Genomic DNA, 12,737 nt, shown 5'->3' on the forward strand with positions numbered 1-12,737 from the left:
CAGCAGATAAGGACAAATTGAAATACTACCCGAAATGCTCATTAAATAATACTATTAAAATAATAATAATAATAATGGAAAAAAAACTCGAAATCCTGATGCTGCTTGCTGTGAACGATGGACGTATACTATAGCTGGCTTGTAAGAAACGTCGCCTGGGAGATTTTCAACTTTATCGGTCTCAGTGTTTGAAGGTATTTGACATTTAGTTATTATTACCAATTCTGAGTTCAATTAGACCGCACGTATATCTACGCAAGAATCAAATATGGCCATCAATCAAAATAAAGACGAAATAAATGCAATAATATTCGAGATCCTAGAAGGAATAGTAACACACATTATAAACGGCGGTTATGACGATTGTAAAGAAGAAGAAGACGAAAATCTCATAACATCTGTAGAAAATCTTCTGTCTGCCGTGGATGGTAATGCATCGTCTAGCGGCGAAGCGCAGTCCCTCGAGTTACAGGAACCGGAAGTAGGTTCTACTTCCGTTACCGAGGACGCACCGCTAGACAACAACGCAGTTCAGAAGGACTACGAAGAGAACGTCATAAGCGCCGTGGCCAGCGATACATCGACGAGTGGCGACGCGCCATCCCCGAAGTTGGAGCTCGACGATACCACTTCAACTTTCGTGGATGGGCCGCTCGCCGACGAAGCGAAGGAAGACGCATTGGGTGACGAACATCAGCAGCCGGTCGAGGAAATGCAAGTGCTAAACAGTTTTGGAGAACTGGTCGGTTGGTTGGACCCGGCAAAAACACCCGGAAAATGCGTTCCACCCCGTCGGAACAGACTTTCGACTGGGTGGAAACGCGTCAAGCGCATTTTCCGCGCTCTGTGTTGCTGCCGAAGTGAAGACGTCCGCAGTTCCCAGAGTTAAGCCCCCTCGGGCCCGAAGACGCCGGACAGGATGACGGCGACGCTTAGGAGGGGGAGGATACGAGACAGTGCACGCAGGTGCAAGGCGGTATGTCACCCGCGCACGTTCTCCGACCACCCGTGGCGCGATGGGTTAGCGGGCGTAGTGCGCTCCGGGCGTGATGACACGCGAGACCCTCTGGCGGCTCGGCGGGCGCTCGGCCGCAGTACGGTCGTGTGGACTGATGGAAGACGACGATGACGCGGCGACTAGTAGGCACCGGCGTGGACAACGATTCCGCCCCGACCGGTACCAACGATGACGACGGCGATGGCAACTCCTTAAGACGGTAGCGGCGGAGACTTTGGCCCGGGGTGAGCGATAGAGATATGTGCTAGGGACGAGGACGTCAGCGGCGCTGGACTCGAGGAAACTTCGCGGTTTCAGGGTCCGGCGGCGCGCGACTCCAAGGCGGCGATGATTGGTCGCCGCCGATTCCGCGGCACTAAATCTCGTTTCACCAGCTCCGTGCCTGTTATTTATGGTCTCCGCCGTGTGCAGTCTGCAGAGTCGTCACCGTCAACCGTCAACGCGCACAACATCGCGCACTAGCCGCCGCTCGTCGCAGTCAACCGTCGCTCCCGCGGCCGTCTCGGTCTGGCCTCGCCGGCCGGGCAAGGTCGTCACGCGTCCGAGCAAACGCGCCCTCGACACTCGCCAACCCGCGGGACCGGTCGTCAGAATGTTGCAGAGGTGACCAGTAGCCAGTATTGTGCATATACCGCACCAATTCGCCATCTCGTATCCTCCCCCCCTTGTTTATTGTGTCTCCTGTCCGGAGTATTTTTTTTTTCATTTAATTATACCTTTATCTTGTGTTTTTTCGCTTCATTCATAAATTGTTCCAAATTGATTTGTTCCCCCTTTTTTGGCCTTAAATATCATACGCATAAATTTATAATAACAGCCACTCTGAGCTTATTTCTTCAAATAGAACTATTATCTCCATTTTCAAAATTTTTGCCTCCCCATTTTCGAAATTAAACTTACAAAATGTTAATTATAACAATTTGTGCTAATTTATTTTTGGAACGATTTTTTTCAAAATTATATGTTCAACGTTTTGTTTTTGAACCACATTTAAAAATTATGTTAAACAACACATTAACACATTTGTTTTGTTAAGTTAATAAAAATACTTTCCAAAAAATATTGTTTTTTCGTTTTTTTGAGTATATAAATCAATTGTATTTCAAAATACCTATATATTTTCGACAGAAATTGTTTATACAGAGTAATGAGTAATGACTATCGACTTACACTTTAAACGTTACATCAAGTTGTACCTATTACATTATGCTCCAAGAGATATCAAAAAATAATACCGAAGAAACTGCGAAATAAATTATGAAATAACGCATAACACCGGCGGATATTATAGGTGGTATATAAACTGTATAAGGATTGTGTTTGGCGCCGTTACCGATCCTACAATGATCGGCGGTTGTCGGCAACGACTCGCGTGTTGTGTAGTAGACAGGAGCGGAATGGGTCACCCAAGTATATACAAAATACTATCACGTAAAATAATTTTAAGGTGCTTATGACACCGATCGACAATATATATTATATAATACAAACAGATAATTAAATGATAATCATAAATTAACTGGTATAGGGCGCCCAGGAATAATTACCACTACACAAAAATCCCCGTTTTTCCTTAATTTTTCTTTTGTTTTTCACGTCGCTTTTGAAAACTACTGGGAAATTTTGACTTTTGACCCCCCAAAGTACCAACTAGATTCACTTTCCAATCAGAAAAGTTGCTGTTGAAGAAAATCGAAGCAGTTTTACTGTCCTAAAAGGTGATGACAGACACAAAAAAAATTTTTTAAAAAACACACATCATTGTAAAATCAATACATTCATCGTTCCACTCAAAATCTAAAAGGTCATTCAAAATATACATTTTAATTAACATTTATTTTGTTTATAATGAAATAGGTAATACAAAAAGCGTTATTGAAAATAATTTATATACCTACTATAACTATATTGTGATATTTATACATTTAACGAGGTTCAATTTTCAATACCAGATAACAATTATTATATCGATAAGATAGAATATAGACTATTGCATTATAGATTATAGAGTATAGACGATAAAGTTTAAAATTGTATACATTACCTATACCTAATGCAATTTGAAAATGTAGCGCGGGCCAGATAAAAAAGGCTCGCGGGCCGCCAGTTTCCCACCCTTACTCTATAGCCTAAGTCCAACTAGCCAAACAATCAGGTATAGTGATAACTGATAAGTTAAGAAATATGAATCGACAAAAAGAGCTGTGTTATTGGTATATACATATGCGTTACTAGAATGGCGTATCAAAATTGGTATCAAAATTATGACAGATGCAGTAATTGATGAGTAAAGTCTAAAAAAAATCAAAGGTTAAACTTTGTGTTATAAATATTATTGACTTTGACTTTGCATAAACAATAAAATAAAGTACCTAGGTACCTAATAATAATTAATAACGTTTAAATGCCACATATTATGTATTTAGTGATAAAGTAAATTTGTTTCAGCAAAAAATATTTCATCTTTCGAGTAACGGTCTATATAATGCATGAAGAGTAAAGATTCTTATTCACTCTTTGTGATATAATATTCTTAAGATATCACAGTTGTATGGCAACTTTAGAGAGGGAGGGGGTTTTCTGAGGGCGGAGCTCAATATAATATGTCTCTCCCCAGACAAAATGCTAAATCCTCTATTTGAAACGTTCAGTGAAGTGTACTGTATGCAGTATTAGATCACACGTCATAGTTGAAAATGTGAGATAATTATTTTTTTATTTTAATTCAAAAACAAATTTTATAATTACTTATAATTTTTTAATTTATAAAAATATATAAATATAAATACGTATGCATACACACAATACATTGCACAACATTTAACTTCGATCAACTAAGACACTAAATGTTTACCTACCTACTTAAACATATTTATTATATATAATTTGATTTTTATTCTGTTCTTTAATTGTATCTATTTCTAATATATCTATACTATCCAGGTTGACTTAACATGCATTCTAATTCTGATTTTTGTAATTTATAAATATTATTATGAACCATATTTTGAATACTTAGATTTTGCTTACCATTTAGAGAGCGTGTAGTGATAATAACTTTTTTTTCAATTAAGAATCAATCGTCAGCACATTGTTGAGAAGATGATTTTTTTGAAAATGTTGATATATCCAAATCGAAATTTAAACGAAGAGTATTTGAGTTATTTATCTCTGCATACTTACTAAAAATAATAGGTTAATTATTATAGTAGGAGGATGTCAGTGCTGTGATCATTTGAAAATTATAATAAATAATATTAATCTATACACATTTTATAATTTGTACATTTTTTTATTGACTACCTATCAATTATAAGCATTAGATGAAAAATAACAAAAATGTTGTTTTTTTAAAAACCCTATTAAATTACTACTGAATATTATCCTTGGTATAGAATTGCCACTCTAGATATACATTTCAATAACTCAGAAACCACTTGCTCAAATTTTGACTTAAGTACATTAACATTTCCAAAACAAAATAACCGGCTAAAATGTACAATAAAAAGGTTGGTTCTCATTTGAAAAAAAAGAAGCTCAAAGCTCCATAGCCTATTAAAAAATTTAAAAGTATGGCCTTGAAGTATAGGCAATTTAAAAGAATTAAAAATTAAAAACAAGGGTGACAGGGTGAGCATGCTGATAATTTACTTTGTATAATATTTCAGATGATACTTAAAAATTGAATTAATGAATAATCAACAAATATATTTTAACATAAAATGCATTTGTGTAGAGTACATTTTTGCCCTATCCTTCCTTCAATCATAACTACTATAATGTTTTTCTGTTATTACTGTTGATTACATCACGATTATTTTATTTTTATTTTTATATGAAGATAGCAAGAACTGCATTCAAAACCCCGGGCAATATAATTGTTTGGCCGAGAAATTGAGATTAACGAAAGGCCGATAAAATAAATGTAAATTATTAGGTAAAAACAATAATAGCTAGGTACTATAGAATAATGTAAAAATAATATTTAATTAAAATTAGTCATAGCCTCAAGTCATGTACATTTCAGTCTTCGTAGGGTGATATCATTACGCCCAATTTATTTTTAAAATTACGAATGTTTATATTTGGTTGATAGAGTAAAATGTTTAGAATAAGTAGATTTATACAATAATAATATATTAAATTTGATATGTTTGTATTATTTTTGCAATTTTACCAAGATGTTTAGGTAGGATTTTGGAAATGATCCATCAAATTGTATGTATTTTTGTGACTAATGTCGTACAGTGTAGAATTTTTTTAAAATACCCGCGTTATTAATGCGAAGATTGTTGTACATATTTGATAAAATTGTAATAATTTGCATAGCTATTCATAGAAAAATGACAACGTATCAATTTGGTTGATTAAATTTATAGCGTGTATTAGTTTATTACTAATTCTGTTAATATAAACAGGCAAGCGCCGATAGAAACTAGCGGTTGTTTCCAAACTTTTTGTTCGAGAGCTATATAATAATTTTAAACTTTTTGCAGATCAAAACATACACAAACACTAAGTAATACCTAATCGTATTTACAATTTTAGTTAAATATCAAATTTAAATGGAATGAATGTAATAAATAAGTGCAAGTTATATTTTATAAATGGTTGTATTAACCTATATTAAAAAAAAAAGGTACCTACTATAGTTTTCTTTAATATTAAATGTAGGTATACATAGTAATAATAATAAGCTGTATGTACCTATATTATGTACATATACTTAATACAAATAAATAATACAAAATAAACAAGTTAATAATATGAATACCTAGTCCATTATTGGATTATTCACTGCAGTTAGCAGACTAGTAAAAACTTGTAGGTGACCAGATGTGGCTCTTAGTTTAGAGACTCCTGCAGTAATAATGTAATATAGAAATTAGAAACTATAAAATAATGTTTTCAATAGAATATCAATTTTACATCTTTGTTTGTCAATGAAAATGGACATGAATTATTTTCTATGGAATTTTCTTTTTCTTACATTAAACTATAAATTATACAGGTTTGATTATTTCCCGGTACCACTCTCAAAGTGGAAGATCGAAAGAATTTTTTACTATAAAGTATAAATCATGCACACATACACAAAAAACAAATCATAGTAAAATCAATACATTTATGATTCATCGTTTCGCTCAAAATCATAAATAGTATTAACACTAGAGTTTTAAGTACCATTAAATCACTTTCAAAGTTTCAAAAAAATTATAACGTAATAAATATTCAAATATAAATACATTTTTAAATGACAGGTTTCTAAGTTTCTTTATGTTATCTTAATAACATTTTTTTTAATTTTATGCTTAAAATATTTTACTTAAAAATATAAATAATAAAACAAGACATTTTATAGTTAAAAATATTACTTTATACTTAAAAATAATTACATTTTTTCGTTATGCTAGAATGCTGAATCTTTATAAAAATCTTAAAATAGATCAAATAAGTCATGTATACGTGCTGTTCAATGTTGAATGTAACTGTATAAAAGATGTTAGACGTAATCGAATAAAAAAAATAAAATAAATAAATTTCAGAAAATCTCATGATAAAAGATAAACAAAAAAAGTTAGACATGGTTTACATACATGAAGTCATGAAAGTAGGTCATTGTTTTGGTTCCTACGGGAATATAATACGACAACCATTTTCTATACTCAAATATGAATTATAAGTTGAGTATACAACTTTGGCATATAACTTTTTTAGTTATAACATTGCATAAATATAATTTTTAGACCTTTTTATTAATATCATATATAATATAGATCTATTTATTATTATACCGTATTATTTATATATCTTAAAAACTTATATTTTAAATGATTATTATTTAAAATTTAAAATTTGTTGAAAATACAAATATTACATTAGAAATAACATTTATTAATAGTACACAGGTTACAGCTAGGAGCTTATAAAGTATATTGATAACTTATCACGCTTTGTTTGATACCTCAATATGTTAGGTTTATTTTAGGCTTTTAGCCTTAGGTACACTTTACAGTATTTAATACACAGAAAAGTCAAAATGAATTATATAGTTATTAGTTAAATATTTTCATAATTTATCAGGCATTTAAAACAATACTCACCGTGCCTGACTTCTCTCAAAACCCTTATTTTATAAGACTTTGTGATCTGTGATCATAAAGCATTTGCACCTATAGCCCCCATATATTATTTTATGCTTGTAAATAAGTTTAAAACATTTCATACTATACCATTGTACTCTCTATATTCTAAATAATTATTTTTTTTAATTCCATAAAAGCTGCAACAGTTTGCTTGACGATGCTCCCAAGTAATCAAACGTATAAAAAAAATTGTAAAACAATAATTTTCTAAAATAATGCACCCAACTACCGACTTCCAGGGTACATCGACTTTATTAATCTACATTACGAAAACAATAAAATTGTACAGCTACACTCTTATACAATCCCTTGTGTTAGTATAAGGCAATTATTGAAATATTAAATTTATGTTGTAATGAAATGTTATTGCATATAAAATATTTATATTCATAGCCAATATTAAAACCTAACATCAAATTTGTAATAGAAGTAGATAATTAGACATGGCATTTATAATAACTACCTAAAAGTATAACAATTCCGATAAAAACAATACATCAAAATTTTAAAAAAAAGTATCTGAAGTCAACATTTATTATACTATTATAGTCCATTTTGCAAGCAAGTTGTTGATTTAATAAAAAAAAATATTATTTGCCAAATGGGCGTGTTGAGACGAGACCACTCTCCAGAGCATACGTTACTATATGGAGGGGGAAGACGGACGTTCTAAGTTCCCAAAATAATTTTGTTATGAACCACTCGGTTGGGTTCGTGTTACGTCGAACCTTTTATAGACACCACCCAGTTGACTCAGAAAACCCCTACCCCACTCTATTCTGATGGGTTCCATAACACCTATATGCTGGCGCTACTCCAGGGGAATACGGTAACTCTTTAAATCCGATCCAAGATAAAATACCTAAGTAAATTAATTTTTTTAAAACACAAATAAAAAATATATTATATATCAAGTAAAAATAAAAAAAATTCTTATTTTCACCTTTATAGTAATTAAAAACATTAATATAATATGTTCTATATGATTCACATTATTCAAGTTGATACTTGATAGGGTTATAACTTATAATATTATAATACCTACTCATATTAACCATGTAAATATCAATAATAACTGCATCTTGCGTAATTTCCAAGCAGACACTGATACCTTGTAAAAATCAAGCAAAATGTATAAATATACTAATGTCCCATGTTATTCCGCGACCGTTGTACGCCGTTTCAGTGAATATTTCAACACCTACGGGGTCCACAGAGCCAGATTAGGCCCTTTGCGCCCCACTCCGTTCTATTTCTAGAGATGACAATACTGTGTTGCCGTGTGTAGTGGACCCGTACAATATTTCAGGAATTCGTTATGATTATACTGTTTATTTTTAACAGTTGTATCGATTTTGTTTTTTCATGTAGTTGGAATATTATGTTTACTCTGTACTTATTTCTAAAAAAACACAATATGATATAACTGTTATTTTCATCTCTAGTAAGCCAACGCCAGTGAAATTTAACTTCTAATTCGAATGGGTTATATTGAATACTATAATAAATTACAATTCTACAAAACGACATTGAAATTAGACGTTAAAATAAAATGCATATAATATACCTCTACTTTTAAAGCAATAGTAGAAGTAAACATCGTGTTCAGTTCCTAAATGAAAAATGTCATTATAAATTAAGTTTTATTTATAAAATAAATAAAAGTTACCTATGTTGATTCTGCATTGTAGTACTATAATAATACCTGCATGGCTGCATGTACAAATAATGTACAATTATTTCACTAATTAGAATATACAAGGTGTATCACTACAGTTATCCCAGTAAATAAATTTCATATCAATATTTTTAAAAGCCAATATTGTGAGTCACATTTAAATTTTTTTTCGTTCATTTTGTTCTGGGTAAAAAAATTAACATGATACTTGAACATTTATAAGATAGCCAATCTATTAGACTTGTAACAAATTTAATATACTTATTTTTAAAGTGAACTATTAATTTTCATGAAATGTACATCTAATTTTATAAGTTTTAAAGTGCATAATGGACACCTATTGGCTATTATACAGTAATATACACAAAGCATGTACGCGGGAGAATAAAATAATATTATATGGTAAACAAAATAAAATACTCAAGACCTGAGTAGTTGGCAAGACGGTAAGTGGTAAGTTAAAGGAAAAACACGATGAGACATCCTATACATAAAAATGTACAAATCTAATCAGGTAATTTTAAATATTTTAAACTAAAAATATAAAATGGGGTTAACTAAGTTAAGAATCATTTGCTCATTAACATATATGGTAGGTATGATTGTTCTAAATTTAAAAATTAAATCTGCATAAAAAATAGCTAGACCTCACATGGCGCTCTTAAATTTTATAATGTGTCATCTTGAAAAGAGTTATACATAGTTGTTACAGTCAATAATAATATAATTTCTTATAATAAATATTTTTTCAGAAGTAACAGTTTCCCTGTCATTAACTATGTAATTTTCAGAGTCTCAAATTGTTTATGAAGAACTAAAAACATAGCATATTAAAAAAAACTTTATAATAAATCATAAAAACTAGGTCGACCCTCCGCAATGTCTAAGACGCTTTTATATTATATTTAACTGAACAATAGTTAAATATTTTAAAAAACTTAATCTTATGTTAATGCAATTGAGAAAATATTAGGTACAATTTATGTCAAAAAAAAGGTTCATCTAAACTAGATTTTTTTTAATTCACGCTTACTGCTTAGCCGCTTAGGTACATGTTACACTTACTTATAGTAGCCTTAAAAGTGTTTATAAAAACCTTTATGACTTTATTTAAACTAATTATTTGAAATATAAAAACTCTATTACTGAATGGTTACCCTTCAAATCGTGTTGTTTTCTCGTGATTAAAATTAATTAAACTAATATGGACGTTAAAAAAAAACGTAATATTTTCAAAAAACTTGAGAATTTTCAAAACTTTACTTAGTAAATATAGTAGTGTAGTATATGACAGATATATTGTGTTGAATTTTCAATGTAATTGCTCCATAAAACGTAGTTATTAATGTTGTTTATTATGATAATAGTTAACAAAAAAAAAAAAAATGTCCATGTAAAGCCAACACGCCATTTTTTTTTGCCAAATTAATACTAGTACTTAAATATATTATTGATTAACAATCGTTGATTAAAATTAATGCATAAAATGTTATCTAAACTCATAAAATTAATGTATGTCTGTCTGCTATCTCTTATGTCTGCCTAAACGGCTGTGCCAAATTTGATGAAATTTTTTGTATGTGTTAAGTGTTTGAGTGGTTCCCTGGATGTTTATATTCATAATTGGACCCGGTGGGTCCAACTCGGATGGTTGTTCAAACAGGGATTTGGAGGTTATGAAAGGAAATATTTGTTTATAAATAGTTGTTATATTGCAGGTTATATGAGAAATAATTAGTAGAAATTAGTATTTTTTCATATATTAGTTGCAATTGGTTAATTGGAGCATGCATCAAATCGAATTTTCACACATTGCCTACCAAGGTGGCTGACTTGGCTGAGTTACACTTATAGCCACTCATCGGCTTGTCTGCAATCAAAATACAAAATAAAACATATTTTTCATAATATAGAGTTGGAATTTTTAATGGGCAACGAATGTCGAATTGCATGGGATAACGTAAGCACCCAGCGGGGTCGGCGATCCACTGCAGGTGGATTGCCTACTTGATAATATACTCGCATTATCACAAGCAAGTCTCATATAGAGTTGGCATTTTTAACGGACAGCAAAGTGCTCGAGATCAACTAGTGCTTTATACATTTATACTCATATCTTCCAAAAAAAAACCGTTATATTTTTTTATACTAAGCCCAAACATCAATCTGAACGTCGCTAATTTAATATTTTTTTACTACGATGATTTATTATTTATTTTTTTTTTTTATTGACGTTAAATACAACTCAGCAGCAGAGGCTGTTAGTTAAAATTGTATTATTTGAAATGCATTGCTTTCTATTATAGAATAAACTGTTTAAATCGTTCCACTCAACTCTTATACTTATTACTTTAATCAGTGTTGTTCTATTTTTTAAATTTACATAATACATGGTAAGTATGTATAATCTGGGAAAATGTTAAATGTCGGTAAAGCAACTGTTGAAGTAAACAAAGTATTTAATAGATTATCAAAACAAAAACTGAAGTTATAAATAAAAGTGTACTCGTTTTATTCTCTATAACAAATGTTTATATACCAATAGATGATATTGTTATTTGTTATACACTCTTGTGATACAGATCATGCATTGTCAACCTCCTGTAATCCAGTAATTGCCAACAAATAATTAGAGTAACAAGAGTAAAATATATAGGTTTAATTGATAATTTTCGACTTTCATATGTTGGAAAATACATGTTGCTGATTTGGTTATGCTCCTAAAGTCTGTTATTTTTAAAATGTATAAATTAAACGAAATATTATCAAAATGATTAATGTGCACTGTATACTAGTGTACAATACATTTTATAAATCAATATTTCAATATGGCATAATGGTTGGAGGAGGTTGTGATGAAAATACAATGAGGTCTCTAATAACACAAGTACACAATAAAATCAAGCTGTTAGAATATATATGAATAAAAATGTTTTAACAAATTCATCAGTTTCCAACTACAATGAGTTAAACGTTTTACCGGTCAGGTAACTGTACAAACAGTTTGTTATACTATAATGTTTCTAAAAATATTAGTTTTACACAAATTAATGAAGGTAAAATTAGAGCTTATGATTATTTAGTTAAGTAGGTATACAAAAAAAATGTTAGAAAACATTTTCTGAACTATATCTAAAAAATAATATTTTCTCTCATATAAATAAAAAAAATCTAGTTATCTAATAACTGAACTCTTGTATAAACATTTTCGTAATTGTTATAAATGTAATAAACATGTAAAAAAAGTTTATAAAGAAAAGAATATAGAATAAACCAATTATCACACCACAAATATTTCCTTAAAGGGATAATTTAATTTTAATATGTTATGCAGTTAATAATTTATTTGTTATGTAATGTATTGATTTAATAAAATAAACTGTAAAAATAATATTATATAATACCGACATTGAAATTTCATTAAATTAGGCTTACTATTTTATGCTTTATAACCCTATCTTATCAAAATGTAACGCATTATAAATCCTTCTATATTATAAAATGTTGAACAAGAAATATTTGCACGAATAATAATCGACTGCAACCTGTACCAAAGATACAGATACCTATGAGGGCTATTTGTATGATGCTAATTATTTGATAAAATAAAATAATTTATGATGAAAATACTTTGAATAAGTATATAATAGAATATAGATGATCATTTAAAAAATAATATTAATAATATACAAAATAGTAATTGATAATTATAAACATAATCGATTCTTTTTCGGTAGTTAAATTCCAATACATTTTTAACTATGCCTTTCAAGGACACAAAGCGCCGACCTCAAATGTTCAAGTTCGTTACTCTCCAGCCCTCGAAGTAAACAATAATTATGTGGAGGGAGTAGCTTGTGAGTGGGCGTCAAAACGGGGGCTAGTACTAGTCAGA

This window comes from Myzus persicae, unplaced genomic scaffold (assembly GCF_001856785.1).
Source record: "Myzus persicae strain clone G006 unplaced genomic scaffold, MPER_G0061.0, whole genome shotgun sequence".
In the NCBI taxonomy this organism is placed as follows: Eukaryota; Metazoa; Arthropoda; class Insecta; order Hemiptera; family Aphididae; genus Myzus; species Myzus persicae.